The sequence below is a fragment of the Kogia breviceps genome, chromosome 3 (assembly GCF_026419965.1).
Source record: "Kogia breviceps isolate mKogBre1 chromosome 3, mKogBre1 haplotype 1, whole genome shotgun sequence".
NCBI classification, from domain to species: Eukaryota; Metazoa; Chordata; class Mammalia; order Artiodactyla; family Physeteridae; genus Kogia; species Kogia breviceps.
The window spans coordinates 29,991,983-30,018,961 of record NC_081312.1 but is presented as its reverse complement, the minus strand read 5'-3'; the positions used below and the strand labels follow the sequence as shown (position 1 = coordinate 30,018,961).

The 26,979-nt window shown below is 41.8% G+C and overlaps 1 protein-coding gene across 9 annotated transcripts in view; it reads left to right on the top strand.

The window, feature by feature from the left end:
• Window positions 1-26,979, top strand: part of RGS6 (regulator of G protein signaling 6) — a 574,222-nt gene that overhangs the window by 343,518 nt on the left and 203,725 nt on the right. The window lies entirely within an intron of this gene.

Below are 26,979 nucleotides of genomic sequence, written 5' to 3'. Positions count from 1 at the left end.
AGGATGCCTTTCTCTTCCTGCTGCTGGAGAGGATGCCTGGCACCAGAGATATAACAGCGGTGGCGGTGGTGGCCAGTGCCCAGGAGGGTTTGTTTCTCTTGTCTGTTCTCTAGGAAGCAGAAGGTTAAACTGTTCATTTTCAGAGACCTCCTGAGTATAAAATCCCGAGCTTTGTCTTTCTGGAGTGGACCAATTCCTAGGCTCTTGACCTTGACTTCAACACATCATTTGCCTATCGCTTAGAGTGGGTTTCTTTCCTCTCTATTTGGTCAGGACAAAGGAGGCTAATGTGTGCTGTTAGCTTAGTTACTGGGGCCAAGCAAACACTGGCAGAAAAGCACTGGCAGAAAAGAAACTGATTCTGTTTCCCCCCTTCTTATTCAAGCAAATGTTAACAAGATGATTGTGTGAATAATGTCCATGGAGTGGCCTTTCTACAGCAGATTCTCTGCTTGAGGATTCCTCAGAGAAGGCTGGAGCCCCACTGGACCTGTTCACCTTCACATCTGTATGCATGATTTACACACACGGAGCTCCATCCGCATGTCCACAGCCAGCCTCCCCTGAAGCTTCGTAAGACACAGGCTGCTGCTTTAGAGAATGTTAGAACCAGACCCTCCCAGGGACTCATCTCACTGGCTTATCCCATCATGATCAGATTTCACATCTGAGAATTCAGAATTCATAGGGCCCAGGGTAATTTTAGGAAAAGACAACCAGATGTCTACTTCCCAGCTCCCAGAAGGTAAAACAGGTGTTATTCTTGACAGAATAACGAAAACAGGACCCTGCTGTGTCCCAGGCATCCAGCACACTTGACTTAGAATTATTCTAGAAAGTAACGGGGTGATTTGTATGCTCACTCTAGCCAAGGAGTGCGGAGAGAAGGGAAAACCATCCTTTTAGTCCTAATCTCCTACAAGGGACCGTGTACTTAAAGCTTTTCCAAACTTGCTCAGGATTATATCACAAAATGAACAGTTTTTTGCTCCACAAAATATTTTAATGAAAGTAAAACAAGGGATAAGAGCCTCATGCAATACTGGTCTTGCTTATTTCACATCTTCAAAGGCCTTTAATAATCTCTACTCTGTGGCTATGTGATTTTTATCACACAACCTCAGACTCTTTACATTTTTAAAATAATTCACCAGCAAGAACCAATGTCAGAACTAAATGCTAATAATATTTGGTCTGAGAGACTAGCAATGGAAGATTGTTAATGTTTAATGCACTCACATCAAAGTGGGATAATCCTGCTGCCAAAGGTCAAGAGAGCTTTAAAAAAAAAATAGAAGAGAAAACATGATTGTAGCCATTCTGTTTTTCTCACTCAAATATATCTAGTATAAATGTATTACAGCCAAGCCCAGGAGAGACATTTCCTGGCAATCTGGCAATTTCCCACGTATTGTTCACGTGGTTTTTCTCTTTCTTCTTCCTCTTTGTTTCTAACGATGAAAGCAACCCTGGAATATGCCATGCCTTCCAAGTACTTCTCTCATTGTCACTCCAAAGGACCACTGTTGGGTTTTATTACCATCCCTGATATATACAGTTCATTTGCATACAAAACTGTGGCTTGGTTTTTAGAACTCTAGTGATGGAAGTTATCACTCAGCAGTGAGAAAAGGAAGAATGGCCTTCAGCCATGCAGTAGGAAATTGCAAAGAGTTCTGCTCCTGGTTATCTTGCCGTATCAAACGATTACAAGGGTCAAGATCGATTTCTTCATTTTCTTTAGACAGCATTCTGAAGAGGCTCCAGCAGAAAACTCCAGCCCTAGAATCTCTAGTAATTGAAAAAAGAAGCAAGTGTTCTTGGGGACCTTATGTGATGTTCATAAAAGGGCACCAGCTTCTGGAGGCAGCCTGGAGTCGCTGGGTTCAGTTGGCGTGTGCACAGGATGGCCCCTGCAGTTTCTGTGGGGGGGTGGAGCACTCCGGTGCTCTTTATGAAGCTTCCAACAAGCTTACAGAGTTGCCTTATTTGGCTGGTAAATCTTTTCTTGGTCCTCAGCCCTAATTTTCTCTGGCAGATATTGTTCCATAGCTTTGAGATAAATGCACCCATTGAAAACTCTGGGATAAATCCTCATGTGGCTCTATTGTCACTCATCATTTTGCCAAGAAACATTAGTGAAGAAAGCTATAAGGTGGCCGATTAAGTATTTTGTGGTTTTTTGTTTGTTTTGTCTTTTCATCTTTTTGTGTTTTAGTAGGGGAAGAATCTGTCTCAGAAGAAAAAGCCAGGTTCTGGTTTTAGCTCTGCCCTCTAACTTAATGTGTTCCTTTATGCAAAGGTCTGAATCTTTCTGGGAATTAATTTCTTTATTTGTCAAATGACCCAATGATACCTGCCCCAGTTGACCTATAGCATGGTAGTATGGATAAAGTAAAATCACAAATGTGAAAGTGTTTGCAAAATTCTAAAATGTTTGGATAGCATTTCCTCATGTGTCAGGGAGGTAATGAGTTACAATGCTACTGCAAAAAGGCGATTATGAGGATTGAATGTCAAAGGGCTTAGAAGAGACCCTGACACATGAATAGCACCCTATAGATGGCAGCTGGAAGGCCAAGTGGTGGAGGTGTTACCCCACAATCCCTTCTATAACTTCCACCCATGCGAAGCCAAGGAACCTAACTGGCCTCACTTCAATGCTAGTATTCGTCACTATAATGCTAATATTCTTTGACTTCAGAGATTTTGCTTTTTTTGGATCCTCACATTTCTGCCTTCCAGGCATTTGCCAGAGTTTAGCTCTCCTATCAAAAGGAATCTGCTATCAGCAAAGAACGACCTTGGAGCTGGAATGACCTCGGTGCTAAGTTTGAAATCTAACTTTTTACTTACTGGGTATGACCTCAGGCAACCTTCCTCATACCTTGAGCCTCAGTTTCTTCACTGGGGATGGTATTATACCATCTCCCTTATAGGAGATGACACAAATACCACAGTCCGAGAGGCTACCTAATTGGCAGGGCCCAGTGCAAAATGAAAATGCAAGGTCCCTTGTTCAAACATTATTAAGAATTTCAAGATGGCGACAACAGAGCATTAAACCAAGCATGGGGTCCTTCTGAGTCCAGGGTCCCGTGCAACTGTGCAGGGCACATCTGTGAACCTGGCTCTGGCCACAGTTCCTGGTACAGTGGCAGCCTGCCACGTAATAGGCATTCAGTAAAGACTACTGCTTTCTTTCTTTTCCTCTCTTCTTTTCTCTCTTCTTCCCTTTATAGCTATGTATCCCTAGGAAGAGTTGGTTTCACTCCTAAACCTCCTACTGCAACTTCTCTGACAAGCCCACTTAGGATGGTTCCCTCTGATGATTAAACTGCTTCTTCCTTTCTGCCCCTGAAATTAGGGAGCCAGGTGGTAGGATTAAGGAAGGATAGCTTATCTATGCAACCTTCCCATCATGTGTCTGTATTTCCCAAGCATATGGAAGGGGAGGAAATGATGGAGAAGGTAAACTGAGGTGAAGAAAATGAACAAAGGAAAATATGGTATTAGAAGAAAATAAAAGCCTACACTTCACAAAGAATATCATTTTGCTACCCTCTGTCTAAGCACAATTGACACAGATTAGTTGTAAAATCACTTCTTATATTTGTTTCCCCAACTTTCAGCTATTTCCGTGAAATAAAGCAACCACACATTTTCTGAGGGTTTGATTTCCTTGTCTGTGAACTTCATAATTTAAAAAGTATTTTGTTATGCATTGTTTTATGCAGAATTCACAATATCTGTGTGTTTGGGTATGTTACTTACCTCTTCATTTTGTAGAGGAGGAGATAAAGTAAACTTCCATAGTTACTGGGTCAGTTGGGAATATTTGGGCTCCACATAGCAGAAAATCTGAATTACTGTGTCTGTGTTTGGTGGGGAGATGGTCCCCTTAATAAGAGTCTTGGAAGCAGACCACTGCCTCAGGGGCTGGGCAGCTCACAGACATCATGGTTCCTTTCTGCAGTTCTCATGGTCTTTGCTTCAAGGTCACAAGATGGCTGCTTTCACTCCAGGCATCACAACCATGGTCAAGAGAAGAAGAAATGTGGGAAGGAGCAGTATCAGCCACCTTGTTTCTCCTTTTCTCATGAAAGTTAAACTTTCTCAGGCATCCTCTGCTTATGTCTCAATGGCTTAGAACTATGTCTCTTGGAAGTTCTTAGTTACATAAAAGGCTGAGAAAGAGGGTGTTTACTTTTCCAGTCTTTACACTGGAGGTGAGAGAGAAGGGTGCTAAGACACCTCTTAGGTGAAGCACACAACAGCGTAGGCTCTGTGACACAGAGTGGCAGGGCCAGAGACTGAACCCAAGACCTCCGAGCCTGAGTTTAGTGATTTTACCACTGTGCCATATTGGACTTCTTTTAAAAATGTGTTCAGCACCACCCACTTGGACACTTCCTGCTGAGATGAGCAGACAGAAGTCACTCCACATTATGGAAATTTAAAAACAGGGAATACATTTACTATGCCTTGCCTTAAGGCTCCTGAGAGTTAAACTCCTCCAAGTATGTAAAACTGAGAGATAGGTGGCATACAGAGAATTTATTCCTCCCATGAGAGATCCTATGCATTTGAAGTTTCATAGAACTAGCTGTTGTATATTTGGAAACACATAACAGAAATTGTGTGAGATATCGCTTCAGGCTCTGTGCCCTTCCAGCCTTAAGCTGCCCCTCTTCCCACACTGCTTCAAATCACAACCGTCTTGTTTTTTGGTAGGAACTATTTATATATGAAGATCATATTTGGATGTCCTTAGTGATTTATTAAACTCACTTTCCTAAAGCAAGACCAGAGTAAAAAACATACATAAATATCAATTTGGAAGATTAGAAACCAAGGCCAAGATGGAATTTCTCCGCTGTAATCACCACATGCAGTTACCGCAACAGGGAAGCTTAACTGAGTAATTCAGTCCAAGGCAGAGAAAGAACAGAATCTGGAAATATAAATATGTTTCTGTTGGAGATACTTGAAATTACATTATTGCCAGCTTCTTCTTTTTTTTAGCTGGGGAATGTTGTATGAGCAATTTTTGTTGTGTTTTCTTAAATGCTCCCAGCAGTAAATTGGAAGTATAGCACCTGCTAAATATTTAGTCAGTAGTTGAAACATTGAATAACTCATGAAATCTGTAGGTGAACTGAATAATAGCTGCCCTGGAGAGAATCATAATTCAGTGTTGACAAAATAACCCCCCTTGCACTTTTCTGGGGAATCTTTTATTTTTAGCAAGGGTGTTTGATACTCCTAAGTTAATTAAGAGTTTTGACAGATTGGAATGTTATTGAACCTAGCGGCAGTGTTTAAGAACTGCCATATATGTGCTAGACACTGGGTTAGGCAATTGTGTAAGTATTGGATCATTAAATTCTCTCCCAACACTATACAGTTGTCAGCTCTGTCTCTCTCGATGAATAACCAGGACGCTGAGAGGCTGTGTAAGTAGTCCAAGACCACGGCTGGGAAGGAGTAAAGTTTTTTCCGCCACTTCTTCATAAAAGTACTTCCCAGGCAGTGTGGGGGACCCAACGGATTGGCTCACTTGACCCTTGTTACAGCCCCTTCTATCTTGTCTAATCCCTCCACAGAGACCAGAAACCTCAAATTCTCAGCCTTCCTCGTGGCTTGGCTTCGTAACCAGTAGACACAGTCTGTCCAATGACGTGTAGGTGGAATTCCATGGGAAAGCTTCCCTCCCCCGCAATAGGTAAATCCTCTTTGCCTTTTGCCCTTTGTTCAGGAAAAGAAGATTCACTCTCTAGACATTCAGTGGCTACTCTTTACCATGAGAAGGAAAGTTGCGCAGTTAAGGTTGGTATAATAGGAAGTCCAGGTCCTTGATGGCATTCTTGACCACTTGTACTAACCCTAGACTGCTTGATGTTAGAATCCTTCTTACACAAGAAAAATAATAATCTCTTATTGTATCCAGGAGGCCATGGATTGATGTTCTGTCTGCCTGCCCACCTCCCCAGCCCCCTATAGCCAAATTAATGTACCTGCATTTCTCAAAGTGTAGCTTCTAGTGTATAAGTTGTTCCTGAGGCAGAGGTAACTGAGAAAGGTGATTGCATATATGTATAGTCAATGTTGCTTTTAGAATTAGAATGCAATTCCATTAAAATAATAATATAAATTAGATAACTGATGACTAATAGTGATTTAAAGTAAAGGACTTAGTAGTCAGGTAAACCTGGTTTCTAGTGCTGGCTATAGCACTTATTGGTTATGTGACCTTGAGCTAGTCGGCTAAACTTGCTAAGTCTCAGTTTCTCATGTATGATTGGGAATAATAATAGCCCCACCTCGTAGGGATTTGCAGGGCACTTAGCACTGGCTCAGGCACATAATATGCACATAGTTGGTAGTAGTATTGTTGCTAATAATAATAGTAGAATTACTCAAGACTTACAGTTTGAGGGAACAGTTATGAAATATATAACAACCAAGGTAAAAGTGTTCTAATTTTCTCTCTCTGGATTCATCTGTTATGGTACTTTTTAAACTTAATCTAACATTAGTATCCTTCCAGAATTAAATCAATCTTTCTTAAAGGTCAATAGTTTCTCATCCTAGAGAAGCTTCTTTGGGCCTCTGAATGGTGAAAATATCTGTTTGTCCCTTCTCTTTATTTTCATTGTCAAAGGTCTTAGCAACTTTACCTAATTATTCTAGCCAGCTGCTTCCTGACACACTTATGGCCTCAAAGTTTAATACTTGAATTGGTTTCTTTTGACTCTAGTCCCCTATGTTGTGTTGATATGTAAAACAGTGATTCTAAACGCTAAACCAGAAAGAAGAGCCACATGACTCTTCTTGACCACATAGCATTCTTGACCAATTGTACCAGCCCTAGAATGCCTGGTGTTAGAATCCTTGCTACACAAGAAAAATAATAATCTCTTTTTGTATTCAGGAGGCCATTGATTGGTGTTCTGTCTCCCTGCCCACTCCACTTTAGAATAGTAAAAACAGCATGGTGTCCTTTAAATTTTAAGATTTTATCAGAAAGAAAGCTCTTCCCATTTTACTCTTGAAGGTCATAAAACAGAAAAACAAGAGTAAAAAGTATAAATTCCATTTTCAGTAAAGTTAGGAAATTCTGTATCCATGAAACAGTCTATGACATAGGGCTTGTCAAATGCAATGGAGCAGGATTTCAGGAAGAGCTAAGACAAAGTGACCGTGACCAGGCTATAGATTTTGACGAAGCGAATGGAAAATGTAGCTCCAAAGTTGGCACTACAGAGTAAGCATACCCTAAAGGCTGAAACCAATAACCCTTTGGAAAATGGCAAGAGTATTACAAAGCTGGAAGCAAAAGCTTCCTTAGACCCTACCTGACACCACATAGTAGCAGATGAAGCCAAAAGGGAAATGAGCAGGTAGATTGGTAAGGCATTGCTGTAGCCTGTTGGCTGAGAGGAAGCACAGCTAAAATAACTCATAAATACACAAACCTTTATAATGAGATTTAATGGTGAATCACGGAAAATTTATACCAACACATAGCAACAGCCTGCCTCCTACCCATACAAACTTCTTTCAAGTATCTGGATTGAGAAGAATTCTCCACGTTTGATGAACAGTCACAATAGAAAAGGAACCAGCCCAGGGTGCTATAACATACTACCTGCTACCACAAAACTATTGCAATAGAAAAGGAGAAAAAGAACTGGAAAAACAAATAGTGAATGGAGGACACTGACTATTAGTGATTCTAACAGACAACTGAAAAATATAATGTGATCAAGAGCTCAAACAAATTAAAGAAACCGCTGACAAGTTCAAAACAGATGAAGAGGTCAGGGATGATATGGTGAAGTGAGAGGAGAAAAGAAACAAATGATATAGCTGACCAAAGAAGTGAAGTGGGAAAAGCAGCACAGATATGAAGATGATTTGAAGAAACAAAGCAAAATACACACTGCTGAAAATAGAAAAGGGAATCTGAAGGGTAGGATTATCAAAGCAAATAAAGTAAAAAGGAACTAACATTTTTAAAGGATTAGAGATGAAATGGTAGGTTTGGCTGACAAGACACCACAGATACCTAATAAAATATCACTGAAGAAAAGAACTAAAAAAATGAAACACAAAGAAATAGTCAAAGATATAATTCTACACAACTTTGAAAAAATAAAAGAAGATGAGAACTTATAGATTGAAAGGATTGACCATGTTCCAGGAAAATTTCTTAAAGAGCTGTCAACATTATGCTGTATTTTAGGGATATTAATAAGCTTTAGAGATAAATAATCATTTGGTCAACCCGGCAGGAATACCAAGTAACCTCTATAAGATCAAAAGTTTTTTAAGAGTTAGGCTAGCCTAAGGTTTCCTTACAGAAGCATTCAAAGATAGCAGAGATAATGCCTATGAAGCCCTCAATGAAAGAAAAAAAAAAGTGTGTGACCTAAGAATTTTATGCAGAGCCAAACTGTCAGTCAAAATAAAGACAGTATATAAAACTTGTCCAACATTTAAGAACCCATAGAAGTTAATTCTCATGAGTCATTCTTTTAAAAAACTATTAAAGGAAAGACTGTAGCTGTCTAAGAGATGAATGGAGAAAATCTGGCAAAAGAACTTCCAAGTAAACACTGAATCCATTTAGCTTTTGGATTAAATCTAAAATAAATATGGGGAACTTCCCTGCTGGTGCAGTGGTTAAGAATCTGCCTGTCAATGCAGGCAACACGGGTTCCATCCCTGTTCTGGGAAGATCCCACATGCCACGGAGCAGCTAAGCCCATGTACCACAACTACTGAGCCTGCGCTCTAGAGCCCACGAGCCACAACTACTGAGCCCACGCCCCACAACCACTGAAGCCCGTGCACCTAGAGCCCGTGCTCAGCAACAAGAGAAGCCACCACAAAGAGAAGCCCGCACACTGCAACAAAGAGTAGCCCCTACTCGCCGCAACTAAAGAGAAGCCCATGCACAGCAAAGAAGACCCAACACAGCCAAAAATAAAATAAACAATTAATTTTTAAAAAACTTTAAAAAAATAAATAAAATAAAATAAATATGGAAATTTTGGTTGCAGTAAAAAAAGTATGTTATAAGCCCTGAATATATAGAGATATTATAATTAATATAATATTAAGAATAGAGAAGTCAGAAGGATGTATATGTTGTTTTTTTCATCATTTATAGATGAAAATCAAAGGATCTCATTTAAACATGATAAATCAAGTAATTTCTCTTTAAGGATATTAAATATACAAAGGTAAAAAGTATAAGACTATATATATATGTGCTTAGTTATATATATATACATACATATGTAGACATGTATGTAATTACATATGCATTATATATCTATCTATATCTATATCTGTATATATTTTAAATGAAATTAGTGTGATGGAAGGAAGAGAAAAATGGAGAACAGGCTTTTTTTTTTAATTGAGGTATAGTTGATATACAATATTATATAAGTTACAGGTATACAACAGTTTTTATTGTTCAGAGTGGGAAGTTAAAAGTTAGTGTTTCAAGAAATAGAGAATTTAAATAATTAAATAGTTTACTTATAATGGTGCTCACTGGAAAAATTAATCATAACACAAACCTGCCCAGATAGTACAACGAACACTCACAAAAGCAAAACAAAGAAAATATAGACTGAGAAGTGTAATATTTTTTAAAAATAAAGCAATAGAAACATAAAACATGATACAAAATGTTGTGAATTAAGAGTAAACACATCTATCACACCAATAAATATGTAGGCTAAGCTCACAATTGAGTAATTAAATAAAACTTAACCATATGCTATATACCAGACATATATCTAAAGCAAAGTGACTCAGAAACTTGAAAGTAGAAGGATGAACAAAGGAATATCATCAAATGCCAACAAAAAGGAAACAAAAGGCCATGATTTTAGTATAAAACAAGGTTGAATTTAGATCAAAAAGCATTAAGAAAAATAAAGATACTTTGTATGATAATGTATATATTCCACAAGGAAGATCTATAAGTCATAAGTATTTCTGTACCAACCAAAATAGCATAGAAAGTTATTAAGCAAAGCTACACAAAATACAAGGAAAAATATTGAAATACTTTAGTTATAGGAAGTTTAACAAATAAAGTGGACCAAAAGAAAGTAGTGATATAAATGGCCTAAATAACATAACAAAGTTATATATAGCAAACAATCCCTAAAAACTGAGAGTACTTCATCCTTTTTTCCATGTCCACAGAAGATTCCCCCAGACTGACTGTTCTTTAGCCCACATAGAAAACCCAAATAAATTTCCCAAATATTATCCTCTAATCACTCTGAGTCTAAAATAAAATTGATCTGAAATTACACAATATTTAAAATTGATAGTGATTATAACCACATTACATATGTGGTTATAAGGGATCAGCTAAAGCCATTGCTCAAAGGAAAATTCATGGGCATAAGTACTTAAATTAATAAACAAGAAAGATAGGAAATCAAACCATTGTCTTCTACTCATGAAGCTAAAAACAAGAAAAATAAAATTAACCTAAGAAAAATATACGGAAGAGATGAATGTTTAAAGCAGGAAACAATAAATTAGGGGAAAAAAAGAACAAATAAACTTTAGGAAAAAAGCAATAAATCATTAGTAAACTAACCAAGATGGATGGATAAATCATTTTCCCGGAAAATATAAATTCCCAAGCATGACCCCTGATAGAAAGGAAAAAAATCTAAATTAGCAACAAGAAATATAGAACATGGACAAAAAGCAAACCTATCCAAAGAAAGCACCAGGCCCAGAATATCTCACAGATAACTTCCACCAAACCTCTAAGGAAAAGACAGGTCCAATATTATTTACACTCTTGCAGAATAGAAGCTAGCATACATCAATTGTATCCTGAAAAAGAGAGAACAAAAAAAGAAAGTTAAGACCAATATTGCTTATAAATATTGGTGCAAAAAAAATCCTAATTAAAATATTAGCAAACAAATCCAAGAGCTTACAAAGACAAGAATTGACTATGACCAAGTGGGTTTCTTTTTTAATTGAAGGATAGTTGTTACAATATCATATTAGTTTCAGGTATATAACATAGTGATCAAAATTTTTATAGATTATACTCCATTTAAACTTGTCATAAAATAATGGTTATATTCCCTGTGCTGCACATTACATTCTTTTATCTTATTTGTTTTATACCTAATAGTTTGTACCTCTTAATCCCCTTCCCCATCTTGCCCTGATCCTGACCCCTCTCCCCACTAGTAACCACTAGTTTGTTCTCTGTATCTGTGAGTCTGTTTCTGTTTGTTATACTCGTTTGTTTTATTTTTTAGATTCCACATATAAGTGAAAACATCCAGTATTTGTCTTTATCTGTCTGACTACTTCACTACTATCCTCCAGGTCCATCCATGTTGTTGCAAATGGCAAAATTGCATTCTTTTTCATGGCTGGGTAATATTCCATTATAAATAAATATAGATATATAATATTCCATTATATTTGTGTGTATTCACACACACACACACATGCACACACACACACATATACCACATCTTTATCTATTCTTCTGTTGATGGATACTTAGGTTGCTTCCATATCCTGGCTATTATAAATAATGCTGCTATGAATATTGGGGAGTGTGTATCTTTTTGAATTAGTGTTCTTGGTTTTTTGGATATATACCCAGGAGAAGAACTGTTGGATCATATGGTAGTTCTATTTTTAGTTTTTGAGGAAACTCCATACTATTTTCAACAATATAATATACCAATTTATATTCCCAAGTGGGATTTTTTCTTTTAAAAATGTAAGAATGTTTCAAAATCTAGAACCATCTTAATTTAATTTGTATAATATTGTCAAATTTCAGAATCATTTTTATTATCTCAATAGATAACTGAAGAGGCATTTGATAAAATTTGTCTCCATTCTTGATGAAAAACCCATAATAAAATACTTCATTACACACACAGATACACGTATACACCCTCACACATACTTAGCAACATATGTCCCCAAAGCTACTAACATACCTACTGGAGAAAAAGTAGAAACAGTGCCATTAATGTCAGCTACAAGAAAAGGTACCTTAATCAACAGCATTAGTTAACATAACTCCAGCCCAAGTAGAAGAGAGAAAGAAATAATCATAGAAATTGGAATCAGGAGTTAAGGTTATGATTATATGCAGTTGATATATTATATACTGTTAAACACAAAGAATCATGGAAAAAATGTTATAAACAATAAGGAAACTCATTAAGGTGATAGAGTATAAAAATACTACTACTAAAAACCTTCCAATACAAACAGATATTGGTTAGAAAGTGTAACTGAAAAGATCCCATTTACAATTGAGAAAAATTTAACAAGAAATATGCCAAATAAAACATTTTAATACTACTGAGGAGAATAAAAGATAATTTAAACAAGTGCAAAGAGATACCCTATTTAACCTAAAGATGTCTTAGCTAAACTAAACTAGTGCAATCAAACACTAATAGGTGTTCTGAGAAGACAGGATGATTCTAAATCTCAAATACAAATAAGCACAGCCTGAGAAATTGACAAAGAAAACTAAGAGTGGGGATTAGCTTTTCACATATTTTACAAAATACATTGTAAAGCTACAGAAGTTAAAAAAATGGATTGACAGATAATAGATAGATAGATAAAGATAGATATATAGACACAGTACCATACCTGCATAGCCAGGAAGCTCAATGGAAGAGTGTTTAGAAATAAACCAGACTACATGTGATAGATGACGTGTTACCTATCAATGGAAAAAAAAGATAATCTATTAAAAAATGCTAATGAAACAATTGGATACCTTTTTGGAAAAAAATAAAGCTGGATTCCATCCTCAAAACCTACACCAAAAGCAATGTCAGATGACTCAGATATTTAAATATAAAAAAGAAAATCATGAAGGCACTATAAAAAAAATGGAAAATTTTTATTAACCTGTTTTGGGGAAGACCTTTCTATTTTAGACACAAAATGCAAAAACCATAAGTTAAAATATTAATAAATTCTATCTACTATAAAAAATTTCTGCATTGAAGAAAACACCATAAACATAATTAAAAAGTGACTTACTGAGAAAAATAATTTGCAAAGGACTTCTCTTCTTAACATATTAAAAATGCTAGTTTACAATTCTGTATTGTACACTTAAAGATTTGTCAAGAGGGTAGATCTCATGTTAAGTGTTCTTAACACACACACACACAAACACACACACACACACACATGCATACACACATAAAAAGAATAGAAGAATAAAAGGAAGCAGGAGGAAACTTTTGGAGGTGATGGATATGTTTATTAACTTGATGGTGATGATGGTTTCACAGTTCAGAGGCATATCTCCAAACTCATCAAATTGTATAAATTAAATATGTCTAGTTTTTTGTATATCAATTATACCTCATAAAAGCTGTTTTTAAAAAAAAAATAGAATTAAAAGGACAATGAATGAAGTTGGTACTTCCCAAAAAGAAATACTCATGATGGAAACAGTTGGAAAATGCCCAATCCCATTCAAAAGAAGAGAATTGTACATTAAGACTACAGAAACTGCCAGTTTCCCAGAAACCTACCGGATTTCAGATTGACATGGATCAAAAAGCTTAGTAACATATTGTTGGTGACACTAGGGAAATAAGGTACCCTCATAGATTTTTGGTGGGACTATGAATTGTTACAATGTTTATTTGGAACAAATTGCCAAATATTTACCAAAATATAATTTGCATGTATCTTCTGACTAAGAAATTCCACCTCTAGGGATTTACCTTACATTGCACTTGTGTGCAATTGTTTGTACATGCACTTGTATGAAATGAGGTATGTTTAAGAATAGTCATCACCACATTGTTAAGAGCAAAAGATTATAAATTGAATGGTGATCAATATAGACTCATTACCACAAAGATCCGGTCAGCCTATACAAAGGAATCCTATATTCTTTGAGTATGCTTTCTGAGAAAAACAAAGTGCTGACAGTACTATAGGGTAAGATACCACTGCTGTAAAATAATGATAATAGTAATAATGATTATTATATATAAAGTGTATGCTTACATATGAATAAAAAAATCACTGAAAGCATACCCATGAACCTGATAACAGTGAATGCCTTGGAGAGGGGACTTGAGTGACCTGGGGTCTGTGTTGAGAAGCCAACTTACTTTCTAATGTGCCCCTTTTCTATCTGTTAAAGTTCGTATCGTGTATATGTGTTACCTATTCAAAAGGTTAATCAACTTAATTTAAATCCCAATTCAAATCCTACGGTCTCCTATATTCAGCTCTGTGACCTTGAGCAAATCATACCCTACTTTCCCTCTCTGTGGAGCAAGGATGATCATAATCCTCTGTCCCAGGTTGCAATCAGAGCTACATGAGATAATCAGGGGAACGCAGACTGCACAGAGCCTGCCAATTACATGTAATTGTTTAGTAAATGCCCTCCACCTCTTTTCCCTGAGAATTAAAGTAAGTTGCAGTAATTTCACTATTATCGGGCTTTGCTGTGTTTTAAATTTTCTCTGTAATACACGAATGGCTTAAACATATGGCTTCCTTAGGCACAATTAAGTAAGAGGGAGAGCAGTATACGTCACCAGTCAGGCATTCTTTCCCGTTGTAAAAGTAACACTTTTTATTTAAGAGCCAAGTCTAGGTGTTAACCAGTCCTTGGCACCACTAGAATAAGGTTGAAGGACTAAAGCCGCCAAAGCACAATTATGTACTGGCCTTGGATTTCAGATACCTGGGTTCAAACCCTACCTCCATCACTCCTGACTGGCACTTGGTGGCTGTTTATCGCTGGAGATGTTTTGTTACTTCTCTGCCCTTCCATAGCATCACTTTAAAATGGGAACAACCACTGCACAGACGTGCTGTCTGGATTAAAGTCAGTCTGTCTAGAAAAGCACCTGATACATACCAGGCACTCAACAAGTATTTTTGGAAGAGTATTAAACAGCTGCTATGTGCAAGGACCAGGAAATGGTTCCTACCTTCAAAATCCTTATGCATGAATATGGGGGAGGAAACCATGACTCGAATGACTGCAGGACCAAGCCATTTAGTGGTAGAAAATGAAGTGAAGAGGGTAAGCATGACTAATAAAGAGTTATCACCAGTGAACCGGTGGCCACGTTGACTAATTGTAGCCACAATACCAAGGAAGAGTAAAACCAGCATTAGAGGCCAATACATCCAACTTGTAAGTGGAGGAAAGACTCCTTCCTGTGTGGTGAAGTATAAACTTCTTGATGGTATCACACAATTTGTGTTCTCCACAGCAGCAGACATAGCAGGTGGGCTGTAAACATTAGTGCAGGACCAATACTGTAGGTGCAAATGTTTCTCCAGCATCAGGAGCCTTGCCAGGATCTGCCATCAGGCTCCCGATCCCAGATTATGGTTTTAAACCTTCCAGTCCACTTCTCCCCAGTTACCAGTCTTTGTTCAGGACTGGTATTAATGCATTACCAGCCCTGGACAATGCATTAAATGCATGTATTAAATGCCTACCATATGCGTGAAACACACAACCAGTGGGTGTTCGGGTGGCCCCGCAGAAGGAACTGCACTTCTGTCTTTGCTTGGCACATCTGTAATTTCAGTGTACCTTGCCGTGTTCTCCTCTGTAAGGGGTTGATGTAAATAAGGAGGAAATGTTTGGGAGCCTTTGGGAACCCCTCAGGCCAGCAGCACTCTCAGCAGCATGAACTGGGGAAATGGGGCACCCAAGGAGGGTGAATACCCTCTTACCATATTTTCCCCTCTCATGCCAGGGAGTTTATTGGCAGGTTGAAAAATCAAGGCTTCTGCCATATTTTTCTCTGAGTTTGATTCATCTGCAAGGGCATTAACGTTTCATATGCCTCAGCTAAGTGAGATTTTTAAACCCATGTTAGTGACAGGATATCTAATTTCACATCCACAGGGCCCACATCTAAACTTAACATGCATGCTTGTCCGAAGGAATTCCAAACCCTCTCGCAGCAGCCTTGCATGGGACCTAGAGACCCCTGACCAGATGGGGGTGACAGGTTCCATCTCAGCTTTCAACTGAACACCTGCAAGAATTTTTTCTTCTGAGATGACATGTAAAAGTTTTGGTGTGTCCCATCTTCCCAGACGACATTCGAGTTTCCATCTTTCTGCATGCTTTCCAAGGCCTATGGTCTGTCATGGAGTGGGCCTTCCCCTGCCCTCAATTAATCAATTTCTCACAGACGATGCAGACAGGCTTCTGGCCCAGGCCAGCAAGGGCTTTCAGCTGAGACCATCTGGAGGGTGAATCTGGAGAAGGCAGCCAACAGGCCCAGGAATCTGCTAGACGCAGAGAGGAGCCTGCCTGGCCAAAAGCAAAGATCAGGAAGACTCAAGGGGGCGGGGGTATAGGTCCACTTGTTATGTGCACCTGCGCTGGCTTGCTGTGGGAAACCTCCACAGGCTGAAAGCCACCCTGTTGTTCAAGAAGATTGAGCTGTTTGCCCATGGACTTTGAAGACTTTCCTAGCTGAGTGTAGCAGTATGTCAGAGAAGTGACCGGGCATTCGGATTTTATTTGCAATCGAGGAATATACATGAGGCCAACAGGCTGTATTGAGGGGTCTGTTAATGTCCTCTGCTTGGTGAGATAGGCCTGCCTAGCAAAGTCATTACTGGAAAGGGCTGGATAGGATGAAGTAATCCCTGGAGACAATTGTCTGGGAGGACAGACTACAGAGCTGCATTTCTACTTGGTGTCCTCCAGGGGCTGCCTGACCTGGGGCTTCAAGCGTCCTTTCAGACCAAGGCTCCAAGGTCAAGAGTGGTCTGCCCTTTTCTTTTGTTCTCATTCTTTCTCTGTCTCCTTTCTACTCACTCTTTCTGCTTCCTTTTCTTCGATGGCTTCTGGCACTCTCTTTGGAGCAGAGCACAAGCTGTACACCCACTGGCCTTGAGAACCTCTCTTTAAGGCTACTCACACATCCCCAACCCTGGCAAAGGAGAGAAAAGGGAAGTGTGTCCAATTTATCACTGTAACAAATACCCAATTTTGTTTTTCTCCATGGGCTCTCCAGATGAATGCTTCTTTTACAGTGTGTGTTTGCAATATTTTCTTCCTCAGAGGAAAAAACTGTTTGCAGATATGAAATTATTCTGATTATCTAATCGCTGTTGCATTCCTCGGCAATACAGAGTTAAATGATGCATGAAATCACCTGTCAGCCCCCATTAGACAGGGCTGTGTTTACATACCCAGAGGTGGCCTGTGAATTAGTTAAGGGAAGGGGCTCTTGGCTCTGCATCCGGCTAGACACGGTTCAGCCCGGGTTACTTTGGAGGTGCCGTTTGTGGCCCCAGCTTCCACTTGGCTGAGGAAACCATCTGACAGACACTGTGGGCTGCTGCCAGCACCAGCTCTCCTTGAGAACAACTTGAACTTAGTTCCTGCAAGGTCCAGATGGCTTGCAAACTACAGAGGAGCTTTGCAGAGTCCCTAAAGCTTCTCCAAAAAAGGAAGTTGGCAATGTTTCAGTCCGGGTGGTAGGTTCGCCCTGACACTGAGGACTCATGGATTATTGTTGGGGTTTCAGAGAGTCCATATAACACCACCAGTCCCCATCTGGATTTGGAACCAATGCGAGAGGGAAAGAGAGAAGAGTAGAGGCAGGTGAAGTTCAAAATAGCACCTGTATTACTGAATGACCTGTCAGAGAACATGGGGGACAATGACACTGGACATCCTATGAACCCCAGGATGGATGCACACTTCCTCACCCGGTGCAGGAAGCCATAAGCCTCACCCCGTGGGGCAGGATCCTGGCGCCTTTTACCCTGGGGCAGGGAGCAGAGATGAGCCATATTTTCTGTAAGTACCAGCCTCCCAAGAAGCAGCAGCCAGGGACCAATTTTGCGGCCCATACAGTCGGCCCTCCCTATCGGTGGACTTCTATCCTAGGTTGTTTGAACCCACAGATATGGAGAGCTGACCGTACTATACTTTTTTTTACGTAAGGAACTTGAGCCTCCTCAGATTTTGGTTTCCATGAGGGTCCTGGAGCCAGTGCCGTGTGGATACTGAGGGATTATTGTACCCATCTTTCAGGTAAGTTTCTCCCTCTCCCAGGAGAAGAGAGAGGGTAGAGGCTGTGGCAAAAGACAGAGGCATCTGGAGGGGAGCCTTCCCCTGGGAACACGGCATTCCTTGCATGTCCTAAGGGTACGGGTCAAGCTGAAGATTTGGAGGAAGGAGATTATAAGAGCTGGAGAGGATTTTGGAAGCCATGAAATGCTTTTATTTGCAGAAGGAAACTGATGGCACAGCAGAGGGCTCTTCACCCCAGAACCTCACCATGGAGGCCCCTATTGCCTCTTGGTCCATGGGGGCTCCACCCACTGTGGGTCTCAGAGCCCAGTCCCACCCCCATCACATCTACCCCCCACCCCCAGAATAGGATAGGCTTAGAGGATGCACAGTAATCTTCTATTTGTAGCAAATTATAATTTAGTTTAATATCATGAAATTGAGTCTAATAAAGGTCTTTACTGATGCTTTGTTCTTGAGCTTTTCCAACTCTGAACAGACAGTTGGGAATATAATCAGCTCTTGCCTGAGCCATGGGGCAGCTTCGGGGGAGGCAAAGGAAGGGAGGGGACCTAATTGGTATGTCACTGGGAGGGTGCTGCTGCCTCCCAGTTGGATGGGGTCATTGTCACACCTGCTTCTGCAGGCGCTCAGACCCCTAGGCAGCTCTGTGGCTTCTTCCTGTCCTCTGGACACCGTCCCCACTGCTCTATTTACCTCATTGATAATTCCCACTGTCAAAATCACATTTCTCCCAGCCACTGACTGTGTTGCTTGATTTGTGCACTGTCTTTTGCTGGTGTCAGGGGCTCAAACCCCAGACTGCTTTGGCTTGGGCTCCCATAGAGCAGCCACGCCCCGTGCTAGAGACCCAGGAAAGGGCCCTTCCCAACCTGCCTTGTGACCATGGGGAGGCAACACCTTTGCCATCATACTCCCTGAGGGCTCTCATGCTCTCCCCGCCAGAGAAGGCACTGAAAGCTAAACACCAGCTGGCTGAGTTTTATTTCTACCTGCAAGGTAACAAGTTCACACACACACACACACACACACACACACCAGATGTCTGCTCCCATCAAATCTTGGCACCCCAGAATGACCTACATGTGGGCAAAGGCTTTTTATCTGTCTGAACTCATTGTCAGCTGGAAGTTTTCTCTCTCTCTCTCCGCTGCACACACATTATCACAAATGCAGGTACCATTTTCTCTCCATCTTGCCAGTCCTGTCCCCTAAACCCTCCACACCCCAGGCTCTTGAATGCCCCAGGAGAATGTCTGATGCCAGCATGTAATTGGTGTCCAAAAGGAGGCCCCTGGGGCACAAAAAGGACATTTTTTAGGGCACTCACCCATATATTTTTTTAATATTTAATTGAAGTACAGTTGATTTACCATGTTGTATTAGCAGGTATACAGCAAAGTGATTCAGATTCTTTTCCCATATAGGTTATTACAGAACACTGAGTAGAGCTCCCTGTACTACACAGTAGGTCCTTATTGATTATCTGTTTTATATATAGTAGTGTGTGTATATGTTAATCCCAAACTCCTAATTTATCCCTCCCCACCCGTGTTTCCCCTTTGGTAACCTTAAGTTTCTTTTCTGTGTCTGAGTCCATTTCTGTTTTGTAAATAAGTCCATTTGTATCCGTTTTTTAAGATGCCACATATAAGTGATATCATATGATATTTGTCTTTCTCTGGCTTACTTCACTCAGTATGATAATCTCTAGGTCCATCCATGTTGTTGCACAAGACATGATTTCATTCTTTTTTATGGCCACTCACCCATATTTTTAATGGTACTGTCCTTCCCCATAAGGCCCAGTGCGGGAAAGCCCTCCAGCCATGCTAGAGCACACCTGCCCTGAGGCTCAGGCTGAACCCCTCTTCTCTCCAGGGCAATGGGGCCTAGGAGCTGGGCCAAGAACGCCCCCTCCCAGCTCTTGAAAGAGCGTCCATGTACGGCTCATATGAACCCTGCAGTAACCTGGAGGAGCAGGCAGGGCACAGAGGTGAAGGCCACACAGTAGGCAGGTCGGGGAGTGTTTCTCCTTCCCTACTCCTCCACCCCTCGCCTTGGAATCATCATTCACCTTGAAAGCAGAAGGGAAGATTCCTGGTCTGGGTTGGCCTGGAAACACGCAGAAATCCAAATAGAACCCATGGAGGCACTTGAATTTCAGGAAAATGAGGGATGTCTGTCTTAAACATTTTCTGCAAAAGTGTGTTCCATGATGGAGCTCACCTAGCTCATTTATAAGGAGACTGAGAGCCTCAGAGGGGGCGTGATTTCCTTGTGACAAAGCAAGGTTAAGAACCACATGCAAAAAAGCCATTCTCACCTCTGTGCTTTGTGACCACCAAGAGGGGTGGGATAGGGAGGGTGGGAGGGAGGTTGACAAAAGAGGCAAGAGTTATGGGAACATATGTATATGTATAACTGATTCACTTTGTTGTAAAGGAGAAACTAACACACTATTGTAAAACAGTTATACTCAAATAAAGATGTTAAAAAAAAAGCCATTCTGAAGGCTTTTTGAGATAAGAACTTCACCTCCCTGCCCGCCCCACCCGCCCAATTCAGCATCTCCCCACCCTGCCGGATACTCTCCCCCTGAGTCCTGGCAATCTCAGGCTTCCCCTGGCTCTAGAGGGGCCCTTGCATCCCACCCCCACCCAACCCCTTCCACCCGCAGCCCCTCACCCGGGCCTACCCACCTTAGAATTGAAACCTCAGACTCCACCTCTCCTCCCACACCCCCAGCTCTCTCTGTCCCCAGCCCTTTAGGGTGACCCTGCTCTTTGGGTTTTTTTCCGGCGAGAGTTAGCTCATCTGATGGACTAACACTTTCTGGGAGGCCACAGGTAATAGGTTAATAGGTTTCCACTCCAAGCTGACTTAGTTGCATTTTAAGAACTGAAAGTGAATCCAAGGGACCTGGGCCTTGCCTCAAGAAGTGCTTCTAGAGCTTGGCAGTGGCAGATCAGAATAGTTTTTTAAGAAACCTCCATGCTGTTCTCCATAGTGGCTGTATCAACTTACATTCCCACCAACAGTACAAGAGGGTTCCCTTTTCTCCACACTCACTCCAGCATTTACTGTTTGTAGATTTTTTGAGGATGGCCATTCTGACTAGTGTGAGGTGATACCTCACTGTAGTTTTGATTGGCACTTCTCTAATGATTAGTGATGTGGAGCATCATCTTCTTCATCTTCTTTATTCATTCATCTGCTGATGGACACTTAGGTTGCTTCCATACCTTGGCAATTGTAAATAATGCTGCTATGAACATTGGGGCTCATGTATCTTTTTGAATTAGTGTGTTTGCATTTTTTGGATGTGTACCCAGGGGTGGAATTGCTGGGTCATGTGGTTTTTCTATTTTTAGTTTTTTGAGAACCCTCCATACTGTTTTCCACAGTGGCTGTACCAATTCACATTCCCACCAACAGTGTAGGGGTGTTCCCTCTTCTCCATGCACTCGCCAACATTGTTATTTGCAAACACACTCTTTTTACTTGGACTGTGGGTTTTTTTAAGTTGATAGAGTGGCTAAGCACTGCCCTGCCAACCTCTACCCCTGTTAGGTAATGCTTTCACAGGATCTAGTCACTTGCTTTTACCCTCACTACAGTTTGTGGATGTTCTCTTAGATCTGGTGCCCGATGGGAACTTGGTATTCCTAAGTGTGTCCTCATCAGTACAGATGAGGGCCCTGTCACCTCCCTCACTCAGGTCACTATGTTTCTGTTAATGCATCCTACGATCAAATTAACTTTTTCATGTTTTTTGTTTGCTGTCATCTTACCTTACAAGTTTTTAGTTGACTCCAATGAAAAATATCTAATATTTGGGGTGTTAATTTATGTCTCAAGTTGTGTGGTATTCTATCTACATATCTGTGCCCTAAGTGTAGGAGTTTATATTTATTCCTTATTGCAGATAGTTTTAGAACAAACAAAACCCAGCTCTGGTCGGAATACTCCTCACTCCTGATTCTGGAAAATGGTGTCTTCCTGCACCTATGGTTCTGAATCTCGTCTCTGAACCTGGTGTTTATTCTCAGCCCTAACGTTAGACATGGTCTTGGCTTTTTAGAAAGGCAGAGCTTTGAAGGAATATGCTGTGTGGCTTCCTGGGAATCAGACAATATGCAAGATGTCAAATAAGTCAGCTTGGCACATGGAACATTGTCTGATCTGGAAATAGTCATCCTCTCTTTGGAGAGAATGTGTGTGTGTGTGTGTGTGTGTGTGTGTGTGTGTGTGTGTGTGTGTAGGGAGAGAGCAGTGGAGGGGAAGCGAGAGGGGAGAGGAAGGGAGCATGAGAGGAAATTGTTTTCATTGCATGTTGAACGGAAGGAATTGGAAAAATTAATTCCTATGACCTGTAAAGTCATTTGAGGAGTGTAAGTTTGCTAGGGCTGCCATAAGAAAGTATTACAGACTGAGTGGCTTAAACAACATAACTTTATTGTCTCAAAGTCCTGCTGTCTAGAAGTTGGGGATCAAGGTGTCCACAGGGTTGGTTCCTTCCACGAGCCTTGAGGGAAGGATGTGTCCCAGGCTGCTCTCCTCAGCTTGCAGATGACTGTCTTCTCTCTGTGTCTCCACATCATCTTCCTTTTACACATCTCTGTGTCCAAATATCCCCTTCTTATAAGGACACAGGCGTTTGGATTAGGACCTACCCTAATGACCTCATTATAACATGATTGCCTCTGTGAAGACTCTTGTCTCCAAATCAGGCCACGCTCTGGGGCACTAGGGGTGAGGACTTGAATGTAGGACTTTGAGGAGGACACAGTTCAGCCTATAACAAGAGGATTCACGACACGGTATAATAAAAATATCAGCAAGGCAGCAGGGAGATCCTGCAAAGCCGGTAGAGCAGTGGAAGTCACACCTGAGACGTGGTCTTTCTGACGTGATCCCGCTTTGGAAATGGTCCAGTTCCCACCAGCCATTTACCTATTCCACACCCCTGCCAGGTATTTCAGGCCCTTTGACAGCTTTTCTCCTTAACTGGGGAAGAAAACCTTCTCCCTTCCAAATTGCTGTGGTCCGTGTTTCAAATCCAGCAGTTTCTCACATTTGCATCCCCTCCTGTGCACCTCCTGGTTCTCTGCAAATCCTCCACCCACACATAGAGGAGGGAAAAAGTCCTTTTCATTTAGACAGGAGGGGCCAGGTGCTCTACATACAACAACGTCTGCATTTAAAATTGAAAAGCTAGGGGGCGTGGTCAGCTGAATGACTGGCAAGTCTCAGGCCACTCCCCAGCCACCCCGTCTCCCCTGTAGATGGGAGCCAGGCACCCAGTGGGTGCTTCTATGTCCTGCCTGACAGGACTGCAGGCTCCACCTGACTCTCTCTTGCGCTCCTGTTGCAGAAGAGCTGCACGGAGGCTGCAAAAAGAAAAAAAGTGACTACAAAAGCCACTTAATCCATGCGGTTAACAAAAATCATTGACTAATGACTCCACTGCCCACCCCAGGGACTTGAAGCGTTAATTTTCAGATATGGGTGTTTATCCCACAGATTTTCCGTGTGTGCCAGTAGTGTATCACTTGCTTCCCAGAGTTGCTCGGGCTCCTTCTTAGATTAAAATCAGAATTCAATCAGATAGATAAATACCGTATTATATCTCATTCTCTTAGGAATGAAAAATAAGTTTCTCTTTCAGTCCGTGATTTCAGGAGCAGGAGGCAAAGGACACTGAAATAAAAAACACCTTTTCCTGGGCCTGCAAAACTTGTCCTTCCTCCAGACAGATGTAGACCTCTCCCTGGCAAGGTGCTACCTGTGGCTAGGAAGGTCCTGCTGCAGTTGCTGCATGTAGTGGGACTTGGGAGGGAAGGTGGTAAAAAGAAGGCTGCTTGGGGAGCCCAGGGTTGATGCAGAGTTGGTTCACGGGATGATCCTTTCCCATGTAGTTGGAAACCTGCACAAAGTGGGCCCATGAAGTAGGAAAAGACTTCAGCGACACCCGTTTGGAATGCGTGGCTCTTCTTCCCCAGCTGTTGACCGCTGAGGCTTCTTCAGGGAACTGAACAACAAAGGGCCAATCACGTGCATCTGAAGGGAGCAGCAGAATCTTCTGTGGTTACTCATTTGCTTCGGATGGCAGAAGAAATTAAATCTATTTTGAAGGAGGGGAAATTAACATTTATTGGGAGCAACTGTGTGCCAGGCACTGTGCTAGGAGCTTTGGCCTACATCTTCATTTAACTTTTAGAAATAAACGGTTATTCCTTAAAATTAATAAAAGTAGTTCATGGATATTAAAGAAAGTTGGGGAAATATTATAAAGCCTAAAGAAGAGAATAAAATTACCCATTGTGCCTTACTAGCCCGTTCTGTTTAACCCTTTGGGGTGGCTTGATTGAAAGGGAGAGACCAGCCAATTCAGAAAAACCAGGGGACCTCGTGCTTCTTTCTGTGTAAGAGAAGGTGCAGGGGCATTTTACGGTGCAGGAATGCAACGAGGGGAAGGACCCAAAGTCTACAGGGGAGACGGCAGCCTCTGGGCATCAGTTACAGACCAGAAGGGGTACTCTGGCATCACTCAGGGGAATGTTCCAGAAAACAGCCCACGGGCTGGGGTGTTCTGAGCAACAGTATTTATCAGCAGGAGAACCATGAGACTCAAAACCCCAAACAGAATCCTTGTTGCTGTCCCTCTGGCAGCACAAGCCGGGGTTGTCACGGGCGCCACCCAGCAGAGTGTCCGGCAGGACCCCAGGTTGCTGAGGACAATGCTCGGGGCGCCCTCAGGAATGGAGGCAGGAATTACACGAAGTGAGCAGTGTAAATGCACCTCCTTCAGCATGGCTCCCTTGGGGACTGTTCCCCTTTTTCCTTAGGCTCACTTAAAATCCTCAAGGTAAGCGTGGAAGAAAGGGACCCTCCTGTCTGGTTTCCCAGCACCTAGCACCTAGTGAGTGCTCAAATGTATTTGGCATAAGTGATGATTCACCCCCTGTTTCCCCTTTAGGACTCTTACCTGGTTTTGCCTATATAGCATTGAGGGGGGTCCACACACTGGTTTGTCTCAGGGGTGACTCTCCTGTGCTCCCGGGAGCCGTTGGGGACATTAAACATGAAGAATGATATCACCAGGGCTTCCCTGGTGGCGCAGTGGTTGGGAGTCCGCCTGCCGATGCAGGGGACACGGGTTCGTGCCCCAGGTCCGGGAAGATCCCACATGCCGCGGAGCGGCTGGGCCCGTGAGCCATGGCCACTGAGCCTGCGCGTCCGGAGCCTGTGCGCCGCAACGGGAGAGGCCGCAACAGTGAGAGTCCCGCATACCGAAAAAATAAAATAAAAAAAAAAAGAATGATATCGCCAAAGAAGGCAATGCCCCCGAAAGAAAAGTAACCAGCTCAGCAGCGGTGGGGCTGCCATCTGAGGAAACGGTGAAAAAAGTGGGTCCCCTCAGGACAGGTGGGGAGGGGCCAGATGAAACCACAGGCACAGAATCAGGGTCAGCGGACTGAGGGGAGGCCAGCAGGATCGCCCTCCCCTTCGGAGGGAAGGGTAGTGGTGTCATCACCAACCACAGTGAGAGATGTTCAGCACCAAGAAGTGGTGCCACCCCGGGTTCTTCTGAGTGTGGACGGCAGGGGTTCTGAGCAAAGCCGACAGGGGCCCTGGGGGGCAGGCAGCTGGGAAGTCTGTGGGCACCCCTGTCAGAAGAGGTGTGCACAGAGTGAGAGGGGAGCCCGGGGATGACCAGGCCTCGGGTGCAGACCTACTTTTTCTTTTTAATTCTCTAAAGCTTCTCTAGGCGTTCTGGTGTTTCCAGTTGCTGAGCAAATTTCACTCTAGTCCTTTTTGTTCCATCTGGAAATGCTCTTCTCTTTGAAACGCTGGGAGACTATGAAGGGCTAGTTCTCTCATTTCCCTGAGATTAAGGGGTGAGTATTCCCTGTTTTAAAGGATGACTGTTATCCTCTCTGTTTTCTATTTCCATTCAGTGGAGCCCAGGTACGGAAGACCAGGGCTCATCTTCAAAGATGAGAACTGTCTCTTCTCTCCAGAAAGTCACATTCTAGAGGGAAAGAAGCAGAACGTCAGTAACAGAAAATAAGTCCCAAGTGGAGGCATATAGTACTTACCATTGGAGCAGAGGGAGAAACACCACATTCTGGATCTTGCCTCACATCCTTTGAATGGAAAAAGGGAGTAAAAAATATAGACATTCATTCTGTTTATCCATTCTATAGATCATAGCTTACATCTGCTGACCCCCAACCTCCTGCTCCATCCCTCCCCAACCTCCTCCCCCTTGGCAACCACAAGTCTGTTCTCTATGTCCGTGAGTCTGTTTCTGTTTCGTAGATAGGTTCTATAGAAGCTATTGTATATAGAATGGATAAACAACAAGGTCCTACTGTATAGCACAGGGAACTATATTCGATATCCTATGATAAACCATAATGGAAAAGAATATATTTTTTTAAATTTATTCTTGACGTGTGCTTTTTTTAAAAAATTAATTTATTAATTAATTTATATATTTTTGGCTGTGTTGGGTCTTCGTTTCTGTGCGAGGGCTTTCTCTAGTTGTGGCAAGCGGGGGCCAGTCTTCATCGCGGTGCGCGGGCCTCTCACTATCGCGGCCTCTCTTTTTGCGGAGCACAGGCTCCAGACGCGCAGGCTCAGTAGTTGTGGCTCACGGGCTTGGTTGCTCCGCGGCATGTGGGATCTTCCCGGACCGGGGCACGAACCCGAGTCCCCTGCATTGGCAGGCGGACTCTCAACCACTGTGCCACCAGGGAAGCCCGAAAAGAATATTTTTAAAAAGAATGTATATATGTATAACTGAATCACTTTGCTGTACAGCAGAAATTAACACAACAATGTAAGTAAAATATACT